This window comes from Podarcis muralis, chromosome 11, assembly GCF_964188315.1.
Source record: "Podarcis muralis chromosome 11, rPodMur119.hap1.1, whole genome shotgun sequence".
NCBI classification, from domain to species: domain Eukaryota; kingdom Metazoa; phylum Chordata; class Lepidosauria; order Squamata; family Lacertidae; genus Podarcis; species Podarcis muralis.
Genome location: NC_135665.1, coordinates 56,554,549 through 56,570,000, shown reverse-complemented (window position 1 = coordinate 56,570,000; position 15,452 = coordinate 56,554,549).

The following is a 15,452-nucleotide window of genomic DNA, read 5'->3' as shown; positions in this document are numbered from 1 at the left end:
CTCGGTTCTCGAATGTCTCCATTGACGAACGTTTCGGAACCTGAACACCGAAAACCCAGAAGTAAATGCTTCCGTTTTCTAACGCGCCTCTGAAGTCGGATGGCTTCCACTGCGTGTTTTTCAATTTTCTCCATTGAAATTGCAGGCAGCCCTTTGCGCCTTGGTTTTCAAACATTTCGGAACTCGAATGGTCTTCCGGAATGGATTACGTTTGAGAACCAAGGTACCACTGTATATAAAAACATAGTAAAACCTTAAACCTTAAAAGCTTCCCTATGCAGGCTATATAGACTAGGCAACCTCCAGATAAGCATAATATGAGTGGCAAGCCAGTTTGTAGAATCACAGAATCATAAAATTGTAGACTTGGAAGGGACCCGGAGGATCATCGAGTCCCAGGAATATATATAACTGTCCATTACAGGGATTCTACCTGCAATCTTGCTGTTATCAGCTCCACACTTTAACCAGCTATCCAATTCTTGGAAGTCCACTCATTATGTTTTGGTTATAAGACTTACAACTTTTTCCCCAAGGGAACCTGGGTTTGAGTATTTACAGCAGAATGAGAACATAAGAAGAGCCTGCTGCAGGAGCCAATGGCCCATCTAGTTCAACATCCTGTTTTCACACAGGCCAGCCAGATGCCTATGGGAAACCAGCGATCAGAACCTGAGCACAAAAGCATCCTCCTCATTTGTGATTATGCGTTCAGAGGCATTATGCCACAGACTGTGGAGGTAGAGCATGGCCAGTGTGGTTGGTAGCTGCTGATAGCCTTAGCATCCCTTCTTCTTCCAGGCTATAGGTGGAGGGTTTACTCTAAATTGAGAAGGTGGGCAATCCAGATTGCCTGGGTGGGACTCTGAAGGCTCAGTCCAGGTCCTGGCAAAGAATGATGGCTGTCCTTGCAGCGGCTCCCTGCTGTACCTTGTGATCTAGCTGGCGATGGAAATTCCCAGTGTTTTGATGTTGGACCGTTTCTGGACCTTGCCTCTTTTGTTGTGACTTCAGACTGTGACCAGACGTTGCTTTTCGGATTGTCCCTGGCAGTGGATTTGGGATTGCCAGATTCAGTTTAATCTAAAGGACAACAGCAGCTAAATTTTGCATGATAGTTCCTGAGATCAAGGAGTGGGTTTCTGTCTGTGCCTGGATACCATTAGGTGCCATTTTGAATCAAGATGGCAGACTGAACCATTGAAAACTGCACTGGTTTTTGGCTTTTTTTGGATTCTTGGGTATGAGGCTGCTAGTGAGTATGAAATATATCACAAACATAGCAGAAGCTTACCAGTTTGTTCTCAGACAGCTTGGTGGTGGTGGTGGTGTCTTACTTTCTCCAAGATCAATTTGTTTTTATCGAATAAGATGCTCGCCTCTTCTAGCTGCCCTGAAACTGCAACAACGAAAGGAAAAAGCCACTTTTAAAAGCCAGGGGATAAAGGAGGAAATGATTAGGAAAAACAGGACTCTGGTGGGAAGAATGAAAAAGCAGGTATCAGGGGCAGCATTAGGTGAAACTGGGGACTTCATTCAGCTTTACAAGAATTCAGTGGGTCAGTTTGTAAATTGCCTCCAGTCTGAGGAATGTGAAAGCTTTGCTCCTGAATTTTGTGCTGCATATGCCTGCCAATGAGGCAGAAACACACTTTTGTTTCTGGCTTGGAAACTGCTGCTATGGATCTCCAGTAATAAAGGAAGCAATAATAATAATATGGATAGCCATGATGGGCATCTTCAAATATCTCAAGGGCTGTCCCACGGAAGATGGAGCAAGCTTGTTTCTCCTGCTCTGGAGGGTAGGACTCAAACCAATGGCTTCATGTTACAAGAGATTCTGACTAAACATCAGGAAGAAATTTCTCCCTCGGGAGCTGGCAGATTCTCCTTCCTTGGAGGTTTCTAAGCAGAGATTGGATGGCCATCTGTCATGGATGCTTTAGTTGAGATTCCTGCATTGCAGGGGGTTGGACTAGATGACCCTCGGTGCCCCTTCCAACTCTACGATTCGAATATTCAGCATTTCCACAGTGGTTTTGTAACGCTGAAAGCACTTCACACCCGTTTATTTCATGGTTCTTCCTTAGGACAATCCCATGAGGTGGGTCGGTGTTCCCCATATTGTTGGTGTGGGTCTGAGACAAAGAGATGGAAGGCCTACCTGAGTACGTGGCTGAAGTGAGAGTCAAAAATGGGGATTTCCCTGATTCACCTTTAGCCTGATCTCCAATACGTGACACCAGCAGTGCTCCTGGCAATCTGCCTGTGATGTTCCCCCAGGAAAGCGTTAAGCGAGAAGGAAAGAACCTTTTGCTTTCTGTTCCTTTGAATGCTGCATCTGTGTGCTAAATAATCAGCCTTAACAGTTAAGGGCTGAGCCTTAACTCTGCGTGCTGTGGGTGGGTGAACAGCGGCAGAAACCACAAGGCTTATCACATCCCAAGCTGATCCGTTCTCCCTTTGGCTAAGATACCAGGAGTACAATAAACATTGGGCAGAATTCAGTGGCTCAGTAGAAAAGCCCTTCAGGCAGAGTGAGCCGGGCAGATCTCTAAATCAAAGTGGCAACTTCTCTCCCCCACCCCAATCCTCAAGAGTCCTTGCTGCTCAAGACAAGTGGCGAATTTCAGGAAAGATTTACAGCACAATCCTATACATCGGGTGAGAAAGCTTTTTCCAGCTGGAGGGCTGCGTTCCTACTGCATGCCTGTGGTGGGCAGGGTCAGAGGCATAAATGGGATGGGGGGGGGGGGAGAGCAACTGATAGGATCCTTAAGCTACATTCCAGCCACAACAAAGCCAGAGGTTTCTACTCTCATGGATCTCTCCATTCTCCACCTAGTCAAAAGAGAGCTGCCCAAGAGGGCTGGTTAGGATCATGAGCTGGGGAATGGCGGTGGTGCCTTTGGGTCAGCGTAGCCTAGAGAGGGACATGGGTGGTGCTGTGGGTTAAGCCACAGAGTCTAGGACTTGCCGATCAGAAGGTCGGCAGTTCGAATCCCTGCGACGGGGTGAGCTCCCGTTGCTCGGTCCCTGCTCCTGCCAACCTAGCAGTTCAAAAGCACGTCAAAGTGCAAGTAGATAAATTGGTATTGCTCCAGCGGGAAGGTAAATGGCGTTTCCGTGCGCTGCTCTGGTTTGCTGGAAGCGGCTTAGTCATGCTGGTCCCATGACCCGGAAGCTGTGCGCCGGCTCCCTCGGCCAATAAAGTGAGATGAGTGCCGCAACCCCAGAGTCGGTCATGACTGGACCTAATGGTCAGGGGTCCCTTTACCTTTAGCCTAGAGAGAGAGACCTGGCCGGCTGCGTTTGGGCTCTGGGCCTGCCTCTCATGTCTATCCTATTGCGTTCAATGGTCCTCACTCCAAAGTAAGTGGATATAGGAGCCTTGGGGGATGCTCACATTGCGCTCCCACTGCTAATTTCTGAAGCCGCATTCCACATGACCCTAACCGCAATCCATATTGATCCTGCAGTTCCTTGGCAAATACTGCTGCTGCATGCATTTTTTCCCCAAGCCAGTTTCAGTCTTCTTAGAAAACTGGAAGTGGGGTCAGTGGTAATCTGAACATACCCTAACAGCCATTGTTCAGGCGCAGATAAATGCAGAAGTGCAGACGGAAGCTTAATGAATAGGAGTTCTGGCGGCAGAGGGATGTCGCAGGGGCATGGAAACCAAAAAGGCCATATGCATCAGGTGAAGATGTCTCCAACCCACCTCTGATGTGAATAACTTTGTACAAATACGGCTCAAGATGCAATTGGAGGGGGTGGGGAATGGCCTCACTTCATTTAAACCCACTAAGGGCAACAGATCCTTGGTTTCTTCCAGTGATAAAGCTGGTGGAACTAGATTCTCATCTGATTGTTATTATTATTTCTTATTTATTGAATTTCTATCCTATACTATTTCTTATTTATTGAATTTCTATACTGCCTTCATCCAAAGATCACAAGGCAGTTTGCAACATCTGATCCATTTTACTACTGATCTTTTGGGTGCCAACAGTGCTGAATTAACCAGTATACAGATTAAGCATGCATTTAAGGCACCAGCAAAGCAGGGGTGGGCGCACACACAGAGAGCTTTCTTTTTTAAAGAAATTGACATTTGACAGTAGTAATCACGGGGAAAACCATAACTTCATTAGACTTCTTGACCCTCCACTGCACACTCTTCCCCTGTTTTTCTGTTCTCTTTTTATTGCTTATCTCCACCGAAACCAGAGGATGTCCTCAGGGGCGTATCTATGGGTGGGCCAAGGGCACAGGCCTGGGCGGGCCCCCTTCAAAAATCACACCTCTCCTTGATGATACAGCTCTTTGCCAAGGGTGCAAGGGAGCCCAGGTATGCCTCTGGTTGCCTACTAACGGCAGTCAAAATAATGCAAGGAAATAAGATCCTGTCATGTGTTGCAGTAAATCTGTTTGTTTGTTTGTTGTTTGTTTGTTTGTTTATACATGTTATTTTATGGTTTAATATTGTTTTTCTTTTGAAATTCCTGGGGAGGAGCACCATAATCTTTTCAGTGCTTAGGGCCTATAATGACATTCATTTGGGTCCTAGGCTAAGAGAGACTTCCTAAAGAACCCCAAGATATGAGAGTTTACTCTGATGGACTTGTCCATCCTTTCCCAAGGGTCTCAGAAAGCCTTTTAAAAAAAGAGTTGTGTGCAATTTATTTTATATTGCACCTTATTTTGTTGAGGTACTGCGCTGACAAAACAGGCAGGATTTCAAACTGGAGCATCCTAGCATTCAAGTCACACAAAAAAGTCAATAAAGAGGCACACCTGGTTGGGGCTAAAAGGAGGGTGCCAGGTTGGGGAAGGCTGTCCTTGATTTAAAATGTTCTCCGTGCAAGCCTCTGTCCCTTTCCTCCCTACTCCGTTTTCCTAACTGAATGAACAGCTTGCTTCCCTTTCTGAACTCGGGTTCTGATTCCGTCTCTGGCCTGACTGCCCTTCGAGGCAGTTCCCGTTACGCTCGAGCCCTAGACTTATGGGGGCCAGGGAGAAAGTACGTGACTTATCTGAGCTGACCGAGAGTGAGAGCCAGCGACAAGGGAGCCAGTAATAAAGGCTGGGAATCATTCCCATAGCACAACCAGGAAGAAAATGCAGACTTCCTGTCTCCTGGTCCTGTGGCTTACAGATGCCAATCTTCTCCAGCCTCTACAAACAGCAAGAATGGGACAAATGACCAATGTGAAGGGGGGGGGGCAGGGAGAATTGTACACAATTTCCCAGGATATAGGGATTGTGTGCGCGCGCACACACACACACACACACACACACACACACACACAGAGCCACACACACAGATCTAACCCTGAACATATTCCCTTGATAACGCCCCATGTTCTCTGTTCCTTTTGCTGTGCGTACAAGATAGTTATTCATTGTGTCTCATCGTTCTGCCAACAAACATACAGCAAAGCACAGACTTTTTGTCCTTACCTTTAAAGTGCTTTGTGTCCTTGCTCTAGCCTCTACTGTTTGCTTTCACTCCTGCCTGCGCCAGGGCTGGTGTTAGGGGTTGGCCTCCCTGGGTGCCTCTCAAAGCTCGCATCACCCCAGTGGGTCCACTTCCAACCCCAGAGCCCCCTGGCCATGTAGAGGAACATCGGAAGCTGCCTCGTAGTGAGTCAGACCATCGCTCCATCTAGCTCAGCAATGTCCACACTGACAGGCAGCGACTCTCTGGGGTCTCAGGCAGGAATAATAATAATAATTTATTATTTCTACCCCGCCCATCTGGCTGGGTTTCCCCAGCCACTCTTGGCGGCTTCAAGAAAATATTAAAATACAGTAATGCATCAAACATTAAAAGCTTCCCTAAACAGGGCTGCCTTCAGATGTCTTCTAAAAGTCTGGTGGTGGTTGTTCTCTTTGACATCTGGTGGGAGGGCGTTCCACAGGGCGGGTACCACCACCGAGAAGGCCCTCTGCCTGGTTCCCTGTAACTTGGCTTCTCGCAGGGAGGGAACCGCCAGAAGGCCTTCGGAGCTGGACCTCAGTGTCTGGGCTGAAAGATGGAGGTGGAGACGTTCCTTCAGGTATACTGGACTGAGGCCATTTAGGGCTTTAAAGGTCAGCACTAACACTTTGGATTGTGCTCGGAAAATGAGCCTTTTCCAATCCTAGCTGGAGATGCTGCTGGGGATCGAAGCTTGGAGCTTGTGCATGCAAAGCAGATGCTTCGTCACGTCCCCAGATGTGCAGGAACACCTTCTCCTTGCCATTGCTGCCAGCTTGCCTGCCTTCTCCAAGACAGAGAGCAGTGGCAGGAGCAAGAACCATAGAATTATAGGATTGTAGAGTTGGAAAGGATCATCTAGCCAAACCCCCTGCAATGCAGGAATCTCAGCTACAGCATCCATGACAGATGGCCATCCAACCTCTGCTTAAAAGCCTCCATTGAAGGAGAGTCTACAACCTCCCAAGGGAGGCAGTTCCGTTGCCGAACAGCCCTTTAGATATTTGGAGATTGCTGAAATATTTCCTCCCCATCTCCTCTTTCCCAGGCTAATCATAATACTCAAAACCCGTTATTTTTGTGAAGTCTCTAGAGCGGTGTTTCCCAAACTTGGTTCTCCAGCAGTTTTTGGACTTCAACTCCCAGCATCCCTAGCTAGAAAGAGCAGTGGTCAGGGATGATGGGAATTGTAGTCCAAAAACCAGTGGAAAGCCAAGTTTGGGAAACAGTGCTCTAGAGGTACAACCTCATTTAGTCTTCACCCCCAAACAAGAGAAAACTGCATGTGAAACTGCATTTCCTTGTCAGTCCTGCTTCCTGTCCCATCCCTCCCCCTTGAGCTACTGTTTTTTATTGCTATTAGGTAGGACCTGCAATAAAAAGTTGCAGCATGGAGTGCCCCTTGTTCAGGTTTCAGCCAGCCAGCTCTGCCCCGCATTCCATTCCACCTCCACCTGATATTCCAGTTTCTCTCCTGATAAGTCAGCATGCTCAGTCCTTACTCCTCTGTGTGGGGAGGGGAGCTTATTTATTTACTAAATATATGTCCCACCCTTCTTCCCTAAGGATCCCAGGGAGGCAAACAACAAGTGATAAAACTATTATTATTATTATTATTATTATTATTATTATTATTATTATTATTATTTTCCAATTGAGATGCAGACTAGGAAAGATCTCACCTTAAAAGGCTTGTTGGGAAAGGTAGATCTTAAATATCCCCCCAAATTCAGCCAAGGCAGTGCCTGTCTAATATTCAAGGGGAGGTCATTCCAAAGGGCAGGAGCCACAACACTAAAGGCCCAATTCCTACACTGTGCAGAATGGACTTCCTGATAAGATGCTCTCTTTCCCTTAGGGTCCCCCCCCCTCATATATTTTTTTCCACCAGACTTTCTCAGGGTGCATATTATGGAAAGCTATGTGCTGGAGGAGACTCTGGAGAGTCCCATGGACTGCAAGAAGATCAAACCTATCCATTCTGAAGGAAATCAGCCCTGAGTGCTCACTGGAAGGACAGATCCTGAAGCTGAGGCTCCAATACTTTGGCCACCTCATGAGAAGAGAAGACTCCCTGGAAAAGACCCTGATGTTGGGAAAGATGGAGGGCACAAGGAGAAGGGGGCGACAGAGGACGAGATGGTTGGACAGTGTTCTTGAAGCTACTAACATGAGTTTGACCAAACTGTGGGAGGCAGTGGAAGACAGGAGTGCCTGGTGTGTCCTGCTCCATGGAGTCAGACACAATTAACGACTAAACAACAACAATGGCTAAATGCAGCTTTGTGGCTTGTTCCCTCACCCCTTGTGTGAAGGGAAGAGCAAAGTAGGGTCACTGGCGCATTGAGCTCATTGACACCCCAACTTTAAGCAGGGGACTCATTGCTCAAAAGCAGCCAATGTGTCTGAAGTGTTTCAAGTGTTCTGCGGTGCTCTGAGCACTAAGTACCATGGTGAATTGTGACTGTTGTTCCCTCTCACCTGTGCCCTTGGCAGCGGAGGCCTTTGTGGTGACGTTGACTTGTTAATTGTTTCATAAATGCCTTTTCTGAGCTGGAAACAGTAACAAGTGAGACCGAGACATGGGTTGGCGCTGCCTTTCGGAGCAGGGCCTATAAAGGCGGATTCCTAGGCCTCACCTGCCTTGTGTTCCTCGCTGTTACCTGAGCAGCTGCCCAGCGCTTGAAAGCACTTGAAACCGATAGCTAATAATAGTGCTTGTGAGCTGGAAATTCCCTGTGGGGAGCTTCTTCATATGGCTGGCATTGCACAGGCTTGCCAAACTGGCACCTTTAATCACCGGTTACTGTTTTTTTATACCAGGTCTAGCCCTGCAAAAGACATGCCATTATAAGCCAGGGTGACTATAAATGTTCCCGGACAATTGATTCAGTGTTAAACGGTGGAGTCGCCTGTCCTTTACTTTATTGAAGAGCTTTTAAATGGCTGTTTGGAAAAAAAGGGGAAATAATCAATGACATCATCTGTCAGTGTCAAGGCAGAGACTGACCCAGTTTAGGGTGTGTTTAGACAACTCAGAACATGCCCCATTTACTTTGTTAGATTCTAGATCAGACCATGGTGCGATGCCGAGTCCAGGATTTAGGGAGAATCTCACAGTGGACCCAAACAGACAAACAACAATTTTATTTTATTTTATTTTATTTTATTTTGTTCCTTCTTGTGTGTGTGTGTAGAGAGAGAGAGAGTGGTACCTCAGGTTACATACGCTTCAGGTTACAGCCTCCGCTAACCCAGAAATACTGCTTCAGGTTAAGAACTTTGCTTCAGGATGAGAACAGAAATTGTGCTCTGGCGGCACGGCAGCAGCAGGAGGCCCCATTAGCTAAAGTGGTGCTTCAGGTTAAGAACAGTTTCAGGTTAAGTACGGACCTCCGGATCGAATTAAGTACTTAACCCGAGGTACCACTGTATGCAGAACATTCATCTTTTGCTCTGTTATTTCGACATTAGCAGGTAGCCCGTGTGGTAGTTATTTCCTTTTATAGCCTCTCTGTGTTAAGAAGGACGAATGTCTCCAAATGGGTTAATCTAATTTGCTTTGCAGGAATACAGCCCACTGCAAGGAGGGGGAATGGATGGTAGGAAGAGGGGACAAAACACAGCACTATTAAAATCGGAAACTTCAACCAAAGTTGCCCAAAGGATATGGAAACTCATCTGGGCTTTGAAGATGCTCATGGGTCCCCGTGACTGTTGGCAAGGCTGCTTTTACGAGCTTCCTGACTGTGAGCTATTTAAGCCCCCTTCAGAATTGGGGGGGGGGGGGCAGCAGGAAAGTGCACCAAAGCTTCTCCTTGCAACACACTTTTAGGAGACTGATGGAGTAACCCACTCGCTCCATGGAGATTTTGGTTAAGAACCGTTTTGTCCCTTACAGAACACAGGAGAAATCTCAGGGACGGAACGCCCCCTGCCATAGCCTTTCATTAATATTTCTTAGGCTGTTGTTTTGAGTATTTTACAGGGGGTTGCCAGGGTTTTTGTTGTTCCTTCTGATATGCTTCATATGATCTTATTAATTTATTTTATACTACTTTGAGAGGAGCTACTGAGCTGCAGTCCAGTCCAGTCCCAGGACTGCAGTGCCATGTGCACTGGGAGTTGTTAGGAAACCCCATTTGCATCCCAGAGCTATAATTCCCCTAGTTCCCTGGGAAGAGGGATTGATTATTAAACCGCTCTGGGAATTGTAGCTCTGTGAGGAGAATGGGGGCCTCCTAACAACTCTCAGCGCCCTTCACAAACTATGGTTCCCAGGTTTCTATGGCTGTTTAAAGTGGAATGATACTGCTTTAAATGCATAGTGCAGTTGTACCCTAAGCTTACACAGTTAAGAAAGTTAATCAGGAGTGGAGTTTATTGCAAAAGGACCATGAGCTCAGTTCTGCTCTTGTACTGAAGACAAATTCCTAGGCTCAGCATATGCTCAGAGACACGTCTCTTTTTAATTTTTAACTGTATGTATTTTGCACCTGGCACCAGTTGGTAGATTTTGGGGTTCTAGTAAAACAATAAAGTAGGTCCAACATGCCTGAAGCTTGGAAGATTGGATTGTAGACTACTTCTGGTGCACTATAGCCTTTCTCTCTTATAGTGAATTAAAAAGATAAAGGTAAAGGACCCCAGACAGTTAAGTCCAGTCGTGACTGACTCTGGGGTTGCGGCGCTCATCTCGCTTTACTGGACGAGGGAGCCGACATTTGTCCGCAGTTTTTCCTGGGCATGTGGCTAGCATGACTAAGCTGCTTCCGGCGAAACCAGAGCAGCACACAGAAACGCCGTTTACCTTCCCACCGGAGCGGTACCTATTTATCTACTTGCACTTTGACGTGCTTTCGAACTGCTAGGTTGGCAGGAGCAGGGACTGAGCAACGGGAGCTCACCCCATTGCGAGGATTCGAACTGCTGACCTTCTGATCAGCAAGCCCTAGGCTCAGTGGTTTAGACCACAGCGCCACCCTATAGTGACTTAGTGGGCTATAATATTTCTCAGTAACAAACTGTTAAGATCACATAAAAATACATAATGTTAGTTAAAATATTTCAGAGAGTGAAATAAATGGCTCTAAGGTTCTGATCTACCTCTAGCAATGTGACCTCCAAGAGAGATGCACAACACTTACTATTTGCATTAGAGGGCACTTCCAGCTGGAAGACAGAGTCTTCCTTCGAAATTTGCACTTCTCTGGATTTTGCAGAATTCATGCTTCATTTGCAAAAGGTTGCACACTCAGTGTCCCTGGCATCTTCAGGCAGGACTGGGTAAGACCTGCTACCCTGGAAAGCTTCTGCCAGCCAGTGAATGCCAGGCTTCCCCAATCTGATGCTTTCCTGCTGTTCTGAACTGCAACCTCCATCAGCCTCAGGCAGCATGGCCAGCATGATGGGAACTGTAGTCCGGGGTTGGAAAGATGTGCACCTCTGGACACACAGGCCCCAGCCAGCATTGCCAGTGGTCGGTGGGATGGGAGTTGCAGTTGGACAACATGTGGAAGGCCACAACTTCCCCCCATCCTTGCTGTAGTCCAAAACTTATGGAGAGCACCAGGTAAATGACCCAGTGGCCTGACTCAGTGTGAATCTGTATGCTAACCCATTGATTTCAGATGTGCAATAAGGAGCTAATGTCCCAAACTACCGTAAGTGAGATGTCTTCAAACACTAATCAAAACAGGGCACCATCTAGTGGCTATTGCAGCCAGCTGAAGATGGTGATGGGACGACCCTGCTGCCCAGAGTAGCACCCAATTCATCAGAAGCACAGGTGTGTTTTTTATTTTAAAAAAGGTCACAATAGATTTGTTAGACCCCGCTCCAACTCAAGCTAGCTGCGAATAAACCTCACTGAAGACACTGGGATAAGTAAATCACAAGTCAATTAGATACCATTTCTTTTAAAAATTCTTTTTAAAGAAAAAAGATATTTATTGTCATTTTCACAAATTTTATAAAACATAAAAATCACAAAAAACAAAAACAAAAATACATACAAAAAAGCAAAAAACCACATGTATAACTTCATTCCCTTATGTTCATGAAACTTACTTTCCCGACCTCCTCATACCTCTCCTTACTGCATTCCATTCTCTAATTAATTCTCTTCAACAAATCCTTCCCTTAGTTTCTATTAAATTTTTGAGCTTTCTTTTCATATATACATAATAATTACAGCTAGCAACCCCTTAATTTCAGAATCAACATCGTCTTAACATTCAGCAATTTTACAGTATTTCTTAAGATAGTCTTTAAATTTCTTCCAATCTTCTTCCGCCATCTCTTTCCCCTGGTCTCGGATTCTGCCAGTCATCTCTGCCAGTCCCATATAGTCTATAACTTTCATCTGCCATTCTTCCATGGTGGGTAGTTCTTCTGTCTTCCAATACTTTGTGATAAGTATTCTTGCTGCTGTTGTAGCATACATAAAAAATGTTCTGTCCTTCTTTAACACCAATTGGCCGACCATACCCAGGAGAAAGGCCTCTGGTTTCTTCAAGAAGGTATATTTAAATACCTTTTTCATTTAATTATAAATCATCTCCCAGAAAGCCTTAATCCTTGGGCACGTCCACCAAAGGTGAAAGAATGTACCTTCAGTCTCTTTACATTTCCAACACTTATTATCAGGCAAGTGGTAAATTTTTGCAAGCTTGACTGGGGTCATGTACCACCTATAAATCATTTTCATAATATTTTCTTTTAAGGCATTACATGCCGTAAATTTTATACCGGTGGTCCATAACCGTTCCCAGTCTTCAAACATGATGTTATGACCAATATCTTGTGCCCACTTAATCATAGCTGATTTAACTGTTTCATCCTGTGTGTTCCATTCCAACAGCAAGTTATACATTTTTGACAAGTTCTTAGTTTTGGACTCTAACAGTTCTGTCTCCAGTTTCGATTTTTCCACCTGGAAACCATTTTTCCTATCAGACCTAAAAACCTCCATTATTTGATAATAGTGAAGCCAGTCTCGCGCTTTATCTTTCAATTTTTCATAACTCTGCAATTTCAATTTATCCCCCTCTTGTTCCACAATTTCACAATATTTCGGCCATTTCGACTCCATATTGAGTTTTTTCATGGCCTTCGCCTCCATTGGAGATAACCACCTGGGCGTTTTGTTTTCAAGCAAATCTTTATATTTAATCCAAACATTATACAGTGCTTTCCTGACAATATGATTTTTAAAGGCTTTGTGAGCTTTAACCTTGTCATACCACAAATATGCATGCCACCCAAAAGTGTTGTTGAACCCTTCTAAATCCAAAATATCTGTATTCTCAAGAAGTAGCCAATCTTTCAACCAGCAAAAAGCTGCTGATTCATAGTAGAGTTTAAAGTCTGGCAGGGCAAATCCCCCCCCTTTCTTTTGCATCAGTTAATATCTTAAATTTTATTCTGGGCTTTTTGCCCTGCCAGACAAATTTAGAAATGTCTTTTTGCCACTTCTTGAAACAATCCATCTTGTCCACAATTTGCAGTGTTTGGAACAAAAACAACATTCTAGGCAATACATTCATTTTTATAGCTGCAATTCGATCCAACAAGGAAAGCTTCAACTTCGACCAGATTTCTAAGTCTTTTTTCACTTCTGTCCAACATTTTTCATAATTGTCTTTAAACAAATTCAAATTTTTAGCTGTCATATTAATCCCCAAATATTTCACTTTCTTAACCACAGTTAAACCTGTCACATTCTGAAACCTCTCCCTTTCAATAGGTTTTAAATTTTTCTCCAAAACCTTAGTTTTAGTTTTGTTCAATTTAAATCCTGCCACTTGACCAAAATCTTGAATTAGTTCTAAAGCCCTTTTTGTACTAGATCTTTTAAAAATTCTCAGTGGTGACCAGCCTTTGTCTTTTAAGGTGACGCTGGACTTTTTGTCAGTCTTGTGGCAATAAGTTTCACGTGCTATTGAAGGCTTGCATATTATTTTATTTGTTCCTTGCCTGTTAGCTGATTAATCAGATGTTTAACTCAGTTTAAGCACATGTGCATATGATGAGAACAGAAATCATAGGTATCTTTTTGGGTGTGCAAATGTGAGAACATAATTTAATAAGCCAAAGCTACCTACTTATGTGTAATAAAAATAATTAAGGTCTCATATATATAATAAATGTTCATAAATGTACCAAGCAAACACGTACATAAATATATAAACCACACGTCTGGAGCAGCACAGGAAGACAGTTCTGAAACCATTTTGACTCCCCAAACTGACCAAATGTTTCTCTGCAAGAAGGGAGGGGGTCAGGGAGCCTTTCCATTGTCTCAGGAATTAAGTGATCACCATCTCAAAGGAATGGCTAGACTACCAGAAAAGGCAATCAGATAAGGCATTATCAGATAACCTGGCAGACAGGAAAAACAACAACATTCAAATTTCTGTTGTAGACCGCCTTTTCTGTGATGTAGGTATGATGTATCTGGGAGGTGGTCTTGGGCTACACCCTTTCTGTGATCTATGTGTGAGGTTTCTGAGGGTGGTCTTGGACTCCAGGGCGGGCAATTTAAAATGTCTATATAAGGGCAGGCACACCTTTGTTCTGGGTCCTCCTCCTTTCTCCTGCGTGTGAGGGGAGCACCCTGTTGCAACAGTTCAATAAAGATCAGGCTTACTAGCTGCTTTGCTTCTCAATAATCTCTGGTTGGCCTCTGTTATTTTCTCCTACCGATGGAGAACCTACTAAGGACTCTATAAGGGCTCTTGTGTCCCCCATAAGGGAATAAGGGCAGATTCTGTTGGAAGTAAAGGTCATATTTAACATTTTAAGTCCCTATTGGGGTAACATAAAATCCCAAAATAATTAAATAATTAAATAAGCCCTTGTAGGTGGACTGAGCAGCAGAGGCAGCTGCTCAGCTGGGCAGCCAATTGTCAGTTATTTAATGTGTAATAATTTGATTTTCTGGCCGAGGTGTGAAAATAATTTGCCCAGTCTTGGGTTCTCTGTGGCTTGGGGCGGAGAATTGCATCTTCATCTCAGGCAACAAAATGTCTTTAGATGGTCCTGCGCAACAGATCAGTCACCCAAAGCTTTAAAAAATATATATATAAAGCACGCTGTGTTCAAAATCCTCTCATTTGCAAATTCCTGTTTAGAGACAGCATATACCTGATGCCAGGTAGAAGCGGTTTCCTTGTCACCAGACCTTGATGGGGGCTAATAAACTGAAGCTCAATCCAGATAAGGCAGAGACACGATTGGGTAATGGTCCAGGGAAGTGGAACTTAAGCCTGCTCTGAATGGGATCTCACTCCCCAAAGGACCACGTTTTCAAGTGTGCGCATCCATGTATGCACTACATTGCTACTGGTGTTCAGATGATATCAACAGCTCTGCAGCACAACTCACCACAGCACCCTTGCCAGGGGGAGACGACCTAGCCATAGTGATATAAAGTAATATCCAGGCGTGATTACTGTAATTCATTGTGTGTGGGGCTTTCCTTATGTGTTCAGAAACTACAACAGCTACAAAATGTAGCTGCTGGATTGTTGAGCAAGACCGGTCACTGTAAATGCAGTCTTAATCACTGTCATATGTAAGCTGCATACAGGAGACTCAATACAAAGAAACTAAAACCAAGTCAAAACTATAAAATCAGAGTTCAATTAAAAAGGCTGTTGGACAGCTCAGTTGACAGAGCATGAGACTCTTAAGCTTAAGGTCATGGGTTTGAGCAAAAGAGTTGTTGTTTAGTCGTTTAGTCGTGTCCGACTCTTCATGACCCCGTGGACCAGAGCACGCCAGGCATTCCTGTCTTCCACTGCCTCCTGCAGTTTGGTCAAACTCATGCTGGTAGCTTCGAGTACACTGTCCAACCATCTCATCCTCTGTCGTCCCCTTCTCCTTGTGCCCTCCATCTTTCCCAACATCAGGGTCTTTTCCAGGGAGTCTTCTCTTCTCATGAGGTGGCCAAAGTATTGGAGTCTCA